General features: G+C 39.9%; 1 protein-coding gene across 8 annotated transcripts in view; it reads right to left on the bottom strand.

Moving 5' to 3' along the window:
* The window catches only part of camta1a (calmodulin binding transcription activator 1a), a 333,393-nt gene that overhangs the window by 293,731 nt on the left and 22,604 nt on the right, over window positions 1-17,058 (bottom strand). The window lies entirely within an intron of this gene.

Raw genomic sequence — 17,058 nt, 5'->3', positions numbered from 1 at the left:
CAGTTCACACATCACTTGTTCCCGTGGGCTAATCTACGGGCTCCGCCAGATCCTTTGGCCTTGAAAGGAACGTGTTAAAAAAGCATGGCAATTACGTTGGCTTTTAGCAACTGCCGGGCCATGTTTGATATGAGTGTGATGGCATTTATAGAGGCATGAAGTTCCACCTTATCTGTTAGCTTGTTGTAACCTACACAATATTGCCAGCTTGGCTCACTCATTTAAAAAGCTTACATGTCGAACAGGCCACTGGGAAACGCAGCGTGTTAACAGGTTGCGAAGAAACAAGAATGCCGCATTTCTTGCGGCTCAGTATGCTGTCAGGTTCCGGCAAACAATTCAACCTACTGAAAGAGTTCAGATTCAGAAGAATTATTCATGATTATCAATCAAATAAGGGTACTGGTGAATACAGTAATAGCTGAATAACGTGTAATGGCCCTTTTCAAGGAAAAATTAAAAATGTCATTCTTGTCAGTCATTATTTAGAAAAAAACCTGGGTTTATTTCTCATAGCCTACTTAAGGATTTACAGCCACTCATAATCATAAAACTAGGGAAACAAAGCGAATTCATCAAACGCCTTTAGATGAGTCAATTATGATCCCTAAATGCACCGCACGAAGAGGAGGGCAAAAATAAATCAACTAAATAAATCATTGATAAACACCCCAGGCAAATGTTTACACAAATATCTAAACATCGCTTTATGCATTACAATGCTCTTTCGTGCATGTCCATATTCCAGATTTCCAGGTGTTCCTTTGGAGTTTAGAGATAGTCGGTTTTGATCAGAATATCAGAACAATTCTGTCTTTCATCTCACTGAGCAGAGTTTGGTTAAGGGGGAATTTTGGCTCAAGGTTTAGCCTTGGAACGCCCCGCCTCGTGTTTTCATGCAAACCCAACTCAATCCTCTGTACGCTATTCGCTATCTACTTTCAATCTCCTGTTAATTCCCCACTGCATATCTTGCTTGGAAAAAGTATCAAAGTATCTACTGAGAGGAACAGGAATGAAGGACATTGTAAAGAGGAGTTTTTAGATACAGGTTTTAATTTTAGCTTGCATTTACACAAACATTGGGGAGTTGCTTTCTAGGTACGTCAAGCACATCTCCACTTCCATTAACTCTTCCATGCCTCATGTGAAGGCTACAGGCACGTTTATATTATACGTGGCCTTAAAAATAAATCAGACCTTTTTCAAACTAAAGAGAGAGAAAAAACACCACCGTTTTTTTTTCATTCAATTACTCCAATTTAAAAAGCAGGAAGGAGCCTTCAGGTGCTAGTTTGCTACGGAGAAGCAGAGTAAAAATCTATAGTTTGCTCCAATAAATGAAAGCAATTTTCTTTTGCCGACTATGCATACGCTGATATCCTCTGTTGATTCAAGAGGTTATAACTCCAGGGTCCGTGTCAACAGAAAAGCAGAGCGGAATTACGGCGGTAAACACAAAGGCAGCAATGTTTGTTTCCTCTCCAGACACCATCCACGATTAGAGAAGGCCCGCTGTTATTCCTTCCACATCTGCAACATCTAATCCATCAACATCAGACAAAACTCATGGCCATCTTTGATTAGAGGAACTCTGGGAATGAGGAGGAACAAGAGAAAGTACGGACTGAGCTAAAAAACTAAATTATTTAACCTCAGAGACAAACTGATAAATTGCTGCATCGCGGGTCAATATATTACAAGGACCTGTTGACCACGCTGGTGCTAGGATTTATAATGTGCAGGGCAAGATAAAGGCCATTGATTGTCTACCGCAAGGTCACACGCAGGCGGTTTTCATCTCCCGGCGTCTCTATCTGCGACAATTTTCTGGAAATGTTTGAAAAATTTCTGCAATTTGGTTAATCAAATTCACAAACCGCTAGAGCAGCATGCAAAGGGAGGAATATTTCCAGCCACTTGACAGGAAAATAAACTTGCAGCACGTATTGGTTCTGGGGCAGAAAATGCTCTGATTTTACATTATTTATACTAGTCAGAGAAAATGTAACAAGCAATCAGCAGGACAAATGAAACACTCACCCTCCTGCATGAAGCACAAATACAGAAAATAATCAAAGATCTACAAATATTTCAAATTACTGTCTCACTGTGATCTGAGCTGCATGCTGTTTATCAAATACAACATTCATTATTCTCCATTTAAATCCCTCGTTTTTGGAAAGCTGATCATTACTGAAATTTCAGAGAATACTAACTAGAGCTTTTGTCCACAAATGCCCCCATGGGATCCTAACCCTTAAAGGAATACTTCACCCATGTCTGTCATCATTTACTCACCCTCAGATTGTTCCAAACCTGTATAAATTTCTTTGTTCTGCTGAACACACAGGAAGAAATTAGGAAAAGTAGGGAAAATAAATACTATGGGAGTCAATGGGGGGCGAGATCTGACATTCTTCTAAATATGTTCCTGTGTGTTCACTTCAGCAAAACAAAGAAATGTATGCAGGTTTGGAACGATCTGAGGGTGAGTGAATGACAGAATTTTCATTTTTGGGTGAAGTATCCCTTTAAGAGAGGTGTACGTGGCATTAACAGGTTGCACACAGCTCATGTTAAGTTTCCGGAGATTTTTTGGCAAGATGTATTTTCAATATTTTCTTGTCCGATTGACACCAATGTTTACAACGGTGCAATTCATCGAACAGACTGCATGTTTATCCCTCACAGCCTGAATTTAATTCGTGTTCAATTAAACACGGCATCTACCCCGGCGACTAAGGACCACGTTCCCCTTTTTCAAACCCAGAATGTTGTCGCACCAAAAAAGCACGGAAATTAAAGAGTGAAAAAATGGATTAATGGTTTATCAAGCACATCTAATGAAGATTTGTGTGTGGATGCCGCAATGCTTTAGCTGATTCATCTCTCAAGACAACACCAAAGGAGAGCGAGAAAGAGAGAGAGATTTACAGCTCTCATCCGGTTTGTAATTAAATAGTAGTTTTCTATCTATGGTGCGAAAGCTCCTTCGACCAGGTGAAATCTGAATTGTAAAACACGCGTCCTTATAACTTTTAACAACATTTATAACAACTTATAACAAAATTTTGCTGTAATTACATTATGAAAAAAGTGAAAAAGTCATTCACACCAGCATGTAACTAGGCTAATATAACAGCGTCACAGTCGTTGGCTTCTGAAGTTAGTTACATAATTATATTCGGCGATACGGTCAAACAGGGGCAAGGCGAGATTTAACAGTCTATTCTTCCATCTTATATGGTCTTCACTAAAATCAATCAATCGCATAATTCTTCGGCAGCGCTGTGGGACAAAAATAGCTTTAATAGACACATCTCTGTCGTAAACAACAGAGCAGGCCCTCATAAACCAATGGCTACTAATTAAGTTTCTTCACCGATTTGAAACATCTAATTACTATAAGAGTAGCCGTAAATGAAACAATAGCATTTCAGAGGCTGATAGCAGCACAGAGGGATGCTGGACAGGCTTGATAAGGGAAAAATCAATTTACAATAATTAACAGTATGCCTCTGTCATTTATTCGCAGAAAACACAGTTACCTCATTATGTGCTTGTGTTTTTGTTTTCTCGTGCAAACACGAAATGCAACATGTACTAATAAAACACTGGTAATACGCGGTTGTATTTCTATGCGTATCTTCAGCACAGAGGAATCGAAGGGGGAAGGCACACCGAGTGGACTACTAACTAGCTCCTTACGTTTTTTTAAAAATGCAGAGGCTCTCCGAGAGCTCGCTAATTATGTAAACATGACTTAGAGAAATGTTAAGCAGTGGAGGGAGCACAGCTATCGCAGCCCTGCATTACCTCATCAACAGATATCTCGAAAGGGGGCAAAGCTCAACGGAATTTCAATAGAACCTCAAGGTTTCTCTAAAAGACAGGCGAGGAGAAAAGGGGTTGGAAGAGGGCACGTAATGAACTGCCTGAACACACCCCATCAACACCTCAACCTTTCGGCTGTGGTGGTAGAGCATAAACTCATGAATCTTTCCGTCAATGATGGCGGCCCTGAGACCTCGCAACACCGAATTACCAAACCAACTCTATAGCGATTGCCCAGTCCCTATTCTCTCATTCAGACAGGATGGAAACTTTGAGACACATCACATGGCACTCGGCCCGAGGTGGAAGTGAAACAAACAGGAACATGAGGCCTCCAACTCACAGCTCAGCATATACAAATCACGGCTATTCCTGATTGGCTGGTCACTTCTGGATTCATTTCAATGTAAAAACAGTCCTGTGTTCAGGACTGCTACACATCATATACACGATTCGACCGTACACCTCTGGCTATGGGGTACGTGCTTGCATCTAAAATTCGTCTCATTCAGACCGAAGGAGCATTCATAGTCTAATTAGATTTCAGCAAGAGAATCAGTGTGTAAGGTGATTAAGAAGCATGGAGGCTTGCCTCCCCATCTGAATAATTACTGGTTACTTCATTCATCAAAACTGAATCTCAGGTTAAAAAAAGTGTGAATAAAATCACATGCTGAAATAAACCAATAGAACGCTGGTGATTTCAGCTAGCGATTCAACCGGCTTTAATGACAGCGAGTTCTGCGAGAGAAGATCCCTCCAGGGTATATGACCATGTCTGGCACCTTCGATCATTTCTAATCAGTCTACAATTAGAACGAAGACATTCTGTGACTAACTAGCCATCGCTATGCTCTCTCATCCCATATACCATAAGCAACAACCGGCGGCATTAACGATTATAGCCGTGTCAGCCTTTTTAACTTGGCATTTACTGAGATATGGATCTATGGTGGACATGGGCCAACATCTACCAACGCATGAGAAAAACTCAAGGGCCGACCTTCGTGAAGGACACCTGTCAGGGGGTTTGGAGAATCTGACCAATGTGGCAGAAGTAACATTTAGGAGCATAAAAACAGAAGATGAAGAGCGACCTTTCATATTGCGATTTATTGGAATGCCGGAGTCCCGTAAAGGTCAGCCGGTGTCATCCATTGCTGTCCGCAGACAGCCCTACAAGTAGTATGAGGTATAGTGATATATAAAGCCATAGATCAAAGGCTTCCATACGCTAATGATCTCGGTACCTTGCTGAAGAGCCGGCGAATTTCTGCAGACACAAGCTGCTTGTAACTAAGCTGTGGAGTTAAGATTTAAAAAGATGTTAAGGGGTTTTGCAAGAGGAAATGTGTTCGGAGACCCTGTAGCGTCAGAGAGCTGGTCTTCAAAGTGTGAAGGGACATAGGCACTCCAACCCGATTCAGCTATCTCACACCTTTCAGAGCAGGAAAATCTCTCACTACTACCATCCACTTACAATACATTCATACAAAAAATAGGAATGGGAAATAATGTGATGTGGCAAATAGCATGTTACATTGGCAAAACCTTGCAGATTTTGACACCGGCACAATGTTTAACTTAGACTTAATGACAGTCCAGTTAGCCGTGAGTTTAGGGAGTTCTGCTGTGCTGCCAAATGTCGACTCTAATGCTTTCCTCTTATGCGATGTATGCTTGTAACCTGTTGTGATGACTCTAGGAGAAAGATTTTACCAACGGGAAAAAGTGCATTTGTCAGCAAAAACAACCTTTTTGGGTTTGTGAGAATGATTACCCTTGACGACATAAAGCAGATGCATATATCACGGTTCAAAAGGAACAGGGTCATTGGGGGATAAACAATCACACAAAACCTGTTTTGGTTGACGAAAAGAAGCTAGAGTATCAGTCAACGTCAAGAATAGTGAGCGAATGAGAGGTACGAGGAAAGAGGGCAGAAGAGAGAGAGAGAGAGAGAGAGAGAGAGAGTGTGTGTAAATGAAGGCCTGCTGTGTCCAGGGATGTCCGTTAGATGGAGCTGCAGATGGGCTGGACTCCAAACGCAGCGAGTCCCAGCCTGCTAGCTTTTCATTCTCAAGGACCTTTAAAGATCAAAGCCCTGAACATAACAAGAAAGAGAAAAAGAGGCGGGATCCTGCAAAGCAGAAGACCTGCGTGTCCTTCCACTGATTAAGCTAGAACTTCCTCCCACTGAACCAGAAGAAAACCGTCAGCATGGTGGAGTTAGTAGAAGTCTCTGTAAATCACCAGCTCCACCTCTGTCCATACAGTGCCCAACCCCAATGCACAGTTTCTCTCTTGTTACCGCTTCTAATGTGGACATGAAGGGCTTCCTGTGAAACTGCTGAAAACAAGTCCTACTGGGATAGATGGATGAGGTCATTTCCACTAGCAAAGAAAAAGGATTGTGCTCGTACAAACTGACGTGCAGCGACTGCATCTGACCAGAACAAAATACAAAAAAAGCATGTGACTAACCCTGAGGGACATGAGAACCAGGACACCAAGAAAGCTGAGTTAGCCTTGATACACTGCAGCTCCAAGGGGTCAAGACATTAAAAAAACTGAAAAGACAACAATGGTCAATGTCCTTCATAAACAAGATCACAAGAGCTTCAAAGAGGACAAATAATTTACTTCAGTTTTTTTATTAAGGTGTGAGAATGAGTAGGTTCTGGTAATATATTATAGATCTCTCTGGATCCAAATTTGATAAAACTGTGATTCTTTATGCTTACAGTTATATAAAACAGTGATTTATTACAATTTTGTCTCAATCTCAAGATTTGATTATGGTAAAAAAGAAAAAAACTGAGAGGGCATTGAAAATAAAAAAACACCTCACAGAACAGCAAATGGTGCTCAAAAACATAAATAGGAGAATTATCCAAAATATTTGTGTGAAAATATACACAATTTTTATAAATTCAGCATTGACAAAATACGGCCCTGCTTTAAAATGCAGATTATCTCCCACCCCAAGCTATTCAATTCAAGCTTTAAAAAGTAAATAAATGCAATTGAAATGATGAACGATAAATCGTTGGGTTCTCACAGAGAGATCGCATTCATAAACGAGGGGCGGTGTATGTGTACGCCCATCTTCCAGGCAACTCTTGGCAGGCTTCTACAGTCTGCCTGCGAGAGGAAACCGCTAGCTTCAATAATTAATCCTGTACAAGATCCATCAATCACTTCATCTCTGAGAGTCAGGGAGATAGATACCAATCCTATTTATTTCAAGTGGGGGCGAGCGGCAGGGGTATGGATTACCGGGGTATGCGCACTAGGCTGGCAGACTCCATGAAATGGAATAATACATCAGACTTCACTGTGTGCACATTGGTTCCCCTGCCATTTGATCCAGAGAGCTGAGAACACGATGGCATTTACTTTCAGACTCTTGTAAATATTAGCCGCAAAACAATGCGCTGAGACGAGCATGCAAATAAGCGCCACGTAGCAGCCGTATCCTGCTCCTTTTATCCGGTAAATAACCTAAAAGTCTTTCACAATGCAAAAGACTGGCTTGGAAGTTCAAAACTGAAGGTAGAAATCTATTTTTTCACCCTTGAATAACTTTGCACCTCACTGAACACATGAGGCAGAGGAGAAAGATGGAAGATGAGAGGAAGAGAAAAGAAAGGAGGAGGTGGGGAGGCGTAGCGTGCGATAAAAAATGAAAGCGCAAGCTGGGTTCAATTTAGAAGTTCCCATAGGAGGTGAAGTGACCTGCATGTGCAACAATAGAGGTCAGGCAATTTTGAACAGGCACCCCTGTCATCACAGTGTACTGGAGACCCCTGCCTTAAAGCCATGAGAAAACTGAAAAGTCCTTGTAGCATTCAAGACCCCAGAATGACCCGCAGGTAGGTTCTCATTACAGACAGAGGCAGCTCAGCCCAGGCTACACAACTGATGCTTTCGGAAACAGGATGACGGTGAACAAAATGGCCAGACACGCCTCCACTTTACTTATAAATGCACTCTGGTAAAATGCACTTTAGGTTTTACAACCAGCAAGCCCGTGTATTTAAACACGAGAAGCTGTTCGTTGCAGACATTTTACTACGGATAAGACACCTGAGAAAGAAATCAAATTTGTCAATTTACTTGACAAAACTTGTATATGACTCTTACTTCTGTGGAACACAAGAGAAGATATTTTAAGAAATGTCACAGTGGTTTTGTGTCCATACGATGGGAGTCAATTGGGTCCAAAGCTGTTTGGTTACCACGTTCTTCCAAATATCTTCTTTTGTGTTTAAAGAAAACCGTACAGGTTTGGAATGACATGAGTATGAGTAAATGAAGACTTCTTAATTTTGACTAAATACAAACGTCACAAAAAATGACTGTAATTCACAGTAAACAACAAACGGACACCAAACAAAAAGACTCAAAGCACTGATCATATCTGACTGCTGCCATGAAATCTGCCTTCGCATTACAAGCATTACTATCATTATGTGGGAGTCCTTGTCGACACATTCAAGAGGAGAGTAGTTCTCGAAAACATAATGGTCTAAATGAAATACTGGCAGCAATCCTAACACTATAAAATATTCAACAGGAAATAACTAGAAATAAATATCTCCCCATATCAATAAACAAATAACAGGAAATTGTTTTGGTTTGCAAATGAATGTATTTATGCGAACGGAGATCCCCAGAAGAAGGAGGTGGCATTTGAACCCTAATCTCAAATCCAACATCAGAGAAGATTCAGCAGCTCAACCTGAGCGGCCCCTGAGCGCTGCATTTCATATTCAAGTCATGCTCTGGGCACCTGTTCGAAAATAGTAAAAGCATTTCTCTCACCCAAAACAAACAAGTAAACATGACCTTTAATTTCCACTGATTGCCCCAGAGAGGCTAATGAACTTCTCAGTAAACTCTTGCAATTCATATGGGGTCATTATAATTAGTCGCAATTGAGAGGAACGTTGCATTTACAACATCAAAAGCAGCAAAACGTTCAATCACAGGTAGACTGAGGTTTAATTGTAACAAACTAATAAGAATAAAAAAAGCAGACTGCTTCTAAAACCAAACTGCTGTAATAACCCAAACGTAAAATACTCATCTCTATGACAAGAACCGATTCAACGTATTAACTCATGTAATCCCAGATTTAATCCCATAATAATCCTATGAGCTCAGGTTCATCTATGGTGTGGTGGGGTAGTGAGGCCCTTTAGCAACTGTAGCACTGATACTCAAAAAAGCAGGCGGAGAGATGGATGTTACCAGTCTAAATAACAAGCAGTCTGGGCTCTGAAAGACGTAGACAGGCCAATACATCAGCACGCTGGCCATCCAGTGCTGGAACAGATCTCTGCCAAACTTTGCCATCCATAATAACGCTATGACATCCATAATAAGAGCAATACGAAGCAGCCACTAGTGCCATAAAGACAACATTTCCTTTCTGAAAGAAAAACAAGAGGAGCTTGGAAAAAATGAGCGTGTGTGTATGACACCACTGGCAGTCAATACAGTCTGTCTGCTACATAAAGGGTGTTATCCTCACTGTGAAACTGAGCGACAAACACATAGCATTGATAGAAACGATAGCTCTAAACAAACACAGCAGTGTTTGCTGCTGAACCTCTATGTAGATAAAAGCTTGGAAATTTAGTTCAATCAATTAAAATGGTGCAGGAATTACACACTTCACCCTTAAAAGCACCAATTACTACAGATTTAACCCTTTCAAATGAGTGAGCTGCAGTGTGAATGTAACGGTTGTGCTTTTCTGAATGTTCTTTAACCTCTACTGATTTATTTTCGCCTTTAATTATGCTCGTTCATTTATCCATAAAGCAGTAATTGTCAGATAATCTCTTACAGAAGAACATATCTTTTCATTTAGATGCAAATCTAAGAAACAGAACTTGTGTATTCTTCACCAGATCTTAAAAGACATCATTACATTTCAAAGCTGTATTATAACGTGGTCTAAATTAAAGGGATAATTCGGGTGAAAATGAAAAATAAACATTTTGTCATCATTTACTCACCCTCTTGTCATTTCAAACCTGTATGACTTGGTAACCGAACAACGACGGTATCCATTGACTTGCAATGGTTTTGTGTCCATAGAAGTGAATGGGTACTGCCGTTGTTCGGTTACCTACAACTAGGGCTGTGACGGTGGCAGTTTTTTACCACCGCGGTGGTAATAGACAAATCGACCGCGGTGGTTGAGAAATATATATTATTTATATAAATAATATTTATATTATTATATTTGCGTGTAGCAACCACATGACGAGTGGAAGAGAAATATAGACCTTATTTAAATACTTGAAATTGTTAAATACTTGAAATTGAAATATGATATCTGAAATAAATGAGGATGAAACATCCGTCAATGTTTAACGCGCAAATCTATCAGTGAAACGGCACACTACAGCATATAAAACATTTAAATAAACATCAGTAAATAATGAAAACTTAAATGATATAAGAAAGATAAATTAGAAAAGATATATTAGAAAGATAAATACTAAATAAAAAAGCTCTTGTTGCAGTAACTTCAGTCAGTGGAGTATTAACCCTTACAGTCCTTAACAATTCCATTTGAAACAAACGGTTTAAACCTACATTGGCTTTCCTATTCAGATTGCCATAAAAACTTTACTTTTTCCGACTCGTTGATGTGAAACTTACTTGTTGACATTGTCCAGATTAAAATGTGTACAGCTGCACTAAATGCGCATTCAGAAGATGTGCACAGGAGCGCAAATGAAGAGATGTCTCTCCGCAACCGCGGCAAAACCTGCGCGCGCTCCGACACTAAGCAAGCGGGTCATAGCAGTTTTGATTTTACATATCTGTTCATTTCACAACAAGATCCATTGCAAAACCCACAGAATAACCTGGGTTTTGCCGTGCAGGCCCACGCTCGAACGCACCAACGGAAACGTATGCCAATAATTTCTGTTAATGTAAAATCTTTTAAATAAAACCATCCACAACTGAAAGGCTACAACTAGTAATCGTTATCGCAACTCTCATATTTATTACACCTACATTTGTCAGAGTGACGTGCACTACCGCCGGTGGCAGTTTTCCACCGTCATGGCACTTTACCACCGCGGTGGTGCGGTTGTCACGGCCACCGTCACAGCCCTACCTACAACATGTTTCAGAATATCTTCTTTTGTGTTCTGCAGAAGAAAGAAAGTCACACAGGTTTGAAATGACAAGAGGGTGAGTAAACGACAGAATTTTCATTTTTGGGTGAACTATCACTTTAGCATACAGCAATTTATAAAAAAGAAGAAAGAAAGTGCTCATTTAAAAAGAGTTATCCTGCCACTACATAAATGACTCACTCGTCGTTAGAGTTGCACGGTAAACCGGTTCTGGAAATTTACCAGTACATGTTAGATTTCAATCGGTTCAATACCAGAATTTTGCTCGTTTCGGTACTTCAAACACTGCTGTTCCAAAGTTCACCGCTATGCGGCAGTATGCCACAGAACTGACGCAGAACCGGCAAAATAGAAGAACAAGATGAAGCCCTCTACAAGCACTTTTGCGACCATTTAAACTGAGACACTGTGAGTGATTTATTACAAATTCGGCTCTTTCTACTTTTGCGGAGATCTTTAGATTGTTTTACAGTGTAACGTATAATTCTACATGATGCGATGCGTCTGTACATCCCCATTCAACGGCATACATAGCATAACGTTATCTCTGTTCCAGACATCTCAGTTATTCTACTAATCATCATGAAGTTCTCTTTCGCGTCTGGTATATGTTCTTATACTGTCAAATACACACGCTGTTATGTCAAAAACACAAAAGGTTCACATAAGCACAGTCCGTTGTGTTTTAAATGTACAGTATATCCGCATCAAAAAAAGAATTTGCCTTAAAGTGACAGTAACCTAATACATCTGTGTCACATATTAAAGAGAAAATGATACTTTTGTAGCTTTATTTAGAGTCGTTGCATATTTATTTCATGCAGTGAAGACTGTGCAGTGTTTTATTTTTATTGATCGTTCAGTTTTCATCTTGAATGCTACTGTTAAATAGACCTACTTGAAACATTTAACTGTTGTTCAAAATTTAATGGTTCATATTTGTGGGATTATGATGATAAGTCTATATAACCAAAGCATTTTTCAGTAATACAGTGTAAAAGTGTAAAAATAAAATGGTGCTATGTAAAATATAAGAATATGTCAAATATGCATTAAAGCAGTTACAGCAGTTTCTGGAGTCTTCTTAATATTTTTTCAAATAATTTATTTTGGGGCTGGTTATTGATCACCTGTGGTACCGATATTTACGGTATTAGATTCTAGTATCGTACCGAAGCCAAAATTTTGGTATCGAGCCAACACTACTCGTCATAATATTAAAATTAAAGCATTGTTAATAAATAACATAGTAGCAGCCAAGGCAGTTTCATTATAACAAGCTTGCTGCAAATAACTCAACACTGGCCAACCCCAACAAGTTCATACTACAAATGGGTAACATAAAGGTTACATAGAGGTTTCGCTTTGTTAGTATGCAGGTCTTTCATTATTTGTTCAGTCTATGCTTGCAAAACAGTCATTATATTTTCAAAGCTACGACAGAGAGATGTGGATATAATTGAAGCCATGACCTGAAACTGTTATTGAATAGATGTGATGCAGATTCCACAGGAGGGACGGCAAGTGGGGGGTCGGGAAAGATTCAGATGGGAGACAGGAGATAAAAGGAAGGACGTTCCCTTTATTGTTGGACCCTGGCAGAGGAGTGAAACTAATCAAACGTGGGTAATGTAAAAAGTACGACTTCTTAAAAGTGAAATCTTCAAAAGTAACACCTTTATTTTTTCCTTATATTAACGAAAGGGGCGGATAAATCAGTTTGGTAAAAGCAAGGTGAAAACACTGAGACAATATGATACTTCCTAATTGAGGAAGAAATGATCAGAACAAATTAGGAGAGTTTGGTTCCAAAACGCTATAAATCCATTTTGATTAATTTGAGTAAAAATGTGTTTTCTTTACAAAGAAAGTGGCAAGATGAAAACCACTATTTTCTGTTTCAAAGTTTCATATAGCATCTTTAGGTAACAAAAAAAATTCAAATCCAGATTTAGATTTTAAAAGATTTATTATAAAAACTGATAATAAATCCATAAATAAAATTGTTTTCAAAATGCAATAAATCCATTGAATCAATATAAAAGTTATTTTTCATATTGAAACTGTTGAAAATACAACAAAGTGAGTTGATCCACATATGACAGCCTCTGAACTCAATACAATACTAATCTTACATACAGGCACTGGACTAAAAATACATTCAATCAGTCATCGCTCTTCAAATGAATTCAACGGGTCATCTTTTTAATGCTATAAATTAGTGCCTCATCTTCTTAATCTCCTCACGTAAATGATTCGATTTTGATGGCTTACGTTTCTTCCCCACCACAGAAATCAGCACAGGTTCATCAATGCCGTCAAAATTATTCATTTTTTTGTTTGTTTGTTGAATACAAAGTAGATCAGGGAAACGTATTCAGAGCGCCGCCATTACTGTTTACAGTGCGTGGAATGGTGTGCTGTGATTGGTTGAACGGATATATCGCATTCTGCAGAGAAGTGAGACTGCCGTACAGTATATTGCGGTTTGGAAAAAAGGGAGAAAACATGACAGAATAACACGGCGGATATCGCATTTCGTGTAAAATTAAAAAGTGACTTTTCAATACCGACCTGATACAATACTGATTTTGGCGGAAACTCTTTTTTTTTTAATGCCGTTTATCGCGTTTTGGAACCAAACTCTTCAAATAGTCTAACACACTGTGTTTTATGAACGAAAGCAAGTCATGGTCTTAAACAACACACGGGCAAGTAAATGATCACAGAATGTTCATTTTTGGCTGATCTGACCCCTTTAACCTCTCAATTGTAATCTGCAGAACAACATGGTACTGGGAGGCTCTCAATGCCCTGTAATCAAAAACAGAAGATTGCTCTGATCAGTATTTAATCTGTAAATGGATTTCACCGGCAGGTGCACCACCTCTCACGGGAGGTATCGTATTGTGGTTGATTTGGTGGGGGAAATGCAGTCTTTTCTGGCCCGGTGAGCCAAACCTCTCTTTCTCCCTCCACATCCTGCATAATAAGAACCCTCTCGCTGGACGTTGCCACCGGACGTGACTGTAACCGGAAGATTCAGTTCTCTCTGCCCACGACTCTCCCCGGGCTGCTCCAGTGCCATGTGCGTCCACGATGGCAACCCAGCAGGAGTGAAGGCATATTGCACGTGGGCACCGTGCCACGGCAGTGCCGGGCAGAGCGGATTAGTCGTGATGACAGGGCATTAAATGTGTAGAATTCCTTAGTAGAGCTGAGCTGATGCGCACTTATCCCTCGGTTGGGCTTGGGTTCAGAGTCGAGAGAAGGTTCACAGGTCTTTAATGCCTGCCACTCATTAGAGGCTGAATGTCACACTAGCTTAGCTCCTTTTTCCTGCCTATCTCTCTCTCCCACAGGGTCCCTTCCAGAGACCAGCACTTTTCCAGTCTTCTGATAGCAGTGTTGACACTTTTCAAGATGCTGGACACCCCATGAGAGTATTTTTGATGAGAGGACATCTTACAAGTTTGACATACATCATTATTCTTTGCCTGAACCTGGCTGGCTCTCATGCTAAACAATATATGTTAAACTGGTCTTGTTTCTGTAAAACTTTATCTGAAAAGCTAAATCAAAGTCACAATGAAAAAGGTAAAAGAAACCTGGAATGTCTTGTTTCTCACAGACCCTTTACACTAAGCTTGTGTTAAAAATATATAGCCTCACGTAAAAGTTGTGTGTTTTTTAGACTAACTTTAAAATAACTAGCTTTACAAAAATAAAATCTGACCTGGACAAACAACAATTTTCCTTTGATTTCTGTTAACAAAAGCCATTGTCAGATCTCACAGACCCCCTTTCTAGTTTTCATGTTTGCCTCAAACTCTGTTATGCTGCTTTTTTCTAAGCCTTTTTACAGGACTGTGGTGCTGTGGTTGTTCCACTTAAATAAATTGTCAATCCTCAGCCTGTATTTCCTTAAAATCTCACTCTGACCATTTAAAACAGAGCAGTGCTTTTGTGCATATCACCTCCCTTCTCGCCTCCCCCTCTCGCCTTAAACCTACACCATCATTTCGAGCAAATTGGTTTATATAATTTTTGACATTTTCAAAATGTATTCCAGCTCACATCCTGCCCATGAATGCACACAGGGAGAGATATAAAGACAGATATACAGACAGTCCTGACCAACCGGCAGAAAAATGAGAGGTTATGACGTCTGGACTCCAGCTGGCACGACAGAAGTTACTCTCCCCTTGCATCTAAATTCCAAAACTATTATATATTGAAATATTGAAATAGTACATAATACAAATCTTTCACGTCAATAAATCCTTTGTCTTATCTTAATAATTAACAAACTCATAATCAGACACATTAAATACAAAAATAGTGAAGTGATCAAGCATGAGGTTGAAGTCAAAGAAACAACACCTTTACAAGAATTACAACATCGTGAAAATCCTGTCGCATGCACTCAGAATGAACCCTCACAGTTACCCGCACATGGTTATTTCAGGCAGAAAAAACAAAGATGCCTGAGCAGCAGGAGGGATATGGAGGAAATACAGGAGGTGTCACATTCAGTAAGAGTCACACAATCAGCAGCAATGAGACTGCTTAATACCTCTCAGTCTGCCATCGGTGAGTCACTCCAGCCGCGGTGTCTGCCTCGCACACGTGACACACAAATGCCCTTGCTTTTGGGGTAAGGTTGCCTGGCCTCCTACCCATGAAACTCTCCTGATCTAAATTAGAAGCTGTACCATCTAGTCTTTTGAAAATGCATGAGGGTGGCATCAATCCAGAGAAAGGTTCAAGATCGCTTCCTTTTTGCACAGAGTTTTATGTCTGTGCAAACACTTCATACTGGGGTGAAGATGACATCATTTCGCGAAATTAATTGTGACTGCAAGCACAACACCGCAGGTCAAACACGTTAAACCATCAGCTTCAATTAGGAAGGCAGCCGCTGATCTACGGCAACATTTTTGTCTCTCCTTCCTTATGTACCATTCCAAACCAGACTAAAAATATACACATAACACGCATAATGCCTGACGTGAATCGGCAGGCTTTGAGTGACAAGGGAATGTTCAACTTCTCTGTGCATTTCATCATATTACATGGAAATGAACCCAAATAAACAACCATATTCCACAATGCCATATTTGCACTTCAAAGAGGAATTATTCAACAAAACAGTCTCTGGTTAAAAGAACCATACAGGGAAAACATCCAAGCCGAATATGACAAGACACAAACATTTAACGGCTGGTGCTTTCAATGTCTATTTTGGCATTGTCATTCATATCCAAACTGTTTTACCTTCAAAACAGCCCTTGACACTCCACAAAAGGAAACACAGAGGGATAAAGCAGAGTTTCCAATTCATAAATATCCCTTTAAGAGGGCAGCGTCAGTGATTTGTCAGGAGAGTTCTATATGTGGCTGTGGCAGGCGTTCTGATATTACAAAGCCAGACGGGCACTCCTGCTCACCTGAGTACTTCTCATCAGATGTCATTCATTAAAAAAAAAGACTTTTAATAACGAAAGAACTAAAAACGCTCAACATGCGCACACGCCACACAGAATTCCTCTCATGTCCTCTGATAATATTGCTGCCTGTCACTTAATGCGAACCCCATGCATGCTGTATTGGGATCAATTGCAATAAAACAGCATTGCCTTGACTGAGCTATGAGTTTATGAATCTCCTCAGAGAAACTCAGTCATTTAAAATCCTCCAGCTTGCGGCTGCAAAACAATGTTTCGTTTATATCTCCCCGCAGCCACTGCGAGGAGGGAGACGCGCCGCACAACAGACTGAACACGAACAACAAATAAAACACAAAAATCAAGCAAGACACCCTCTCATTTCCATTAAATGATAAAGTAGCTGGGCTGAAAAGAAATGAACTAATTTAAAATGGCTGGCCTATAGGTCAAGGACAGCTGGAGCAAACAGTCTCTGATTTTTCATCCTGCAGTCATACAAATAAAAACATTTTTCATTTTCAATGCATAAATCTAAGAGGGTTGTTATCTTTTCTTATTTGTTTGAGGCATTGTTTCTGAAATACCTTTAGGCTTTGATAAAC

This window comes from Triplophysa rosa, linkage group LG21, assembly GCF_024868665.1.
Source record: "Triplophysa rosa linkage group LG21, Trosa_1v2, whole genome shotgun sequence".
NCBI classification, from domain to species: Eukaryota; Metazoa; Chordata; class Actinopteri; order Cypriniformes; family Nemacheilidae; genus Triplophysa; species Triplophysa rosa.
Note: the sequence above shows the minus strand (reverse complement) of the source record. Positions and strands in the feature narration are given on the sequence as shown.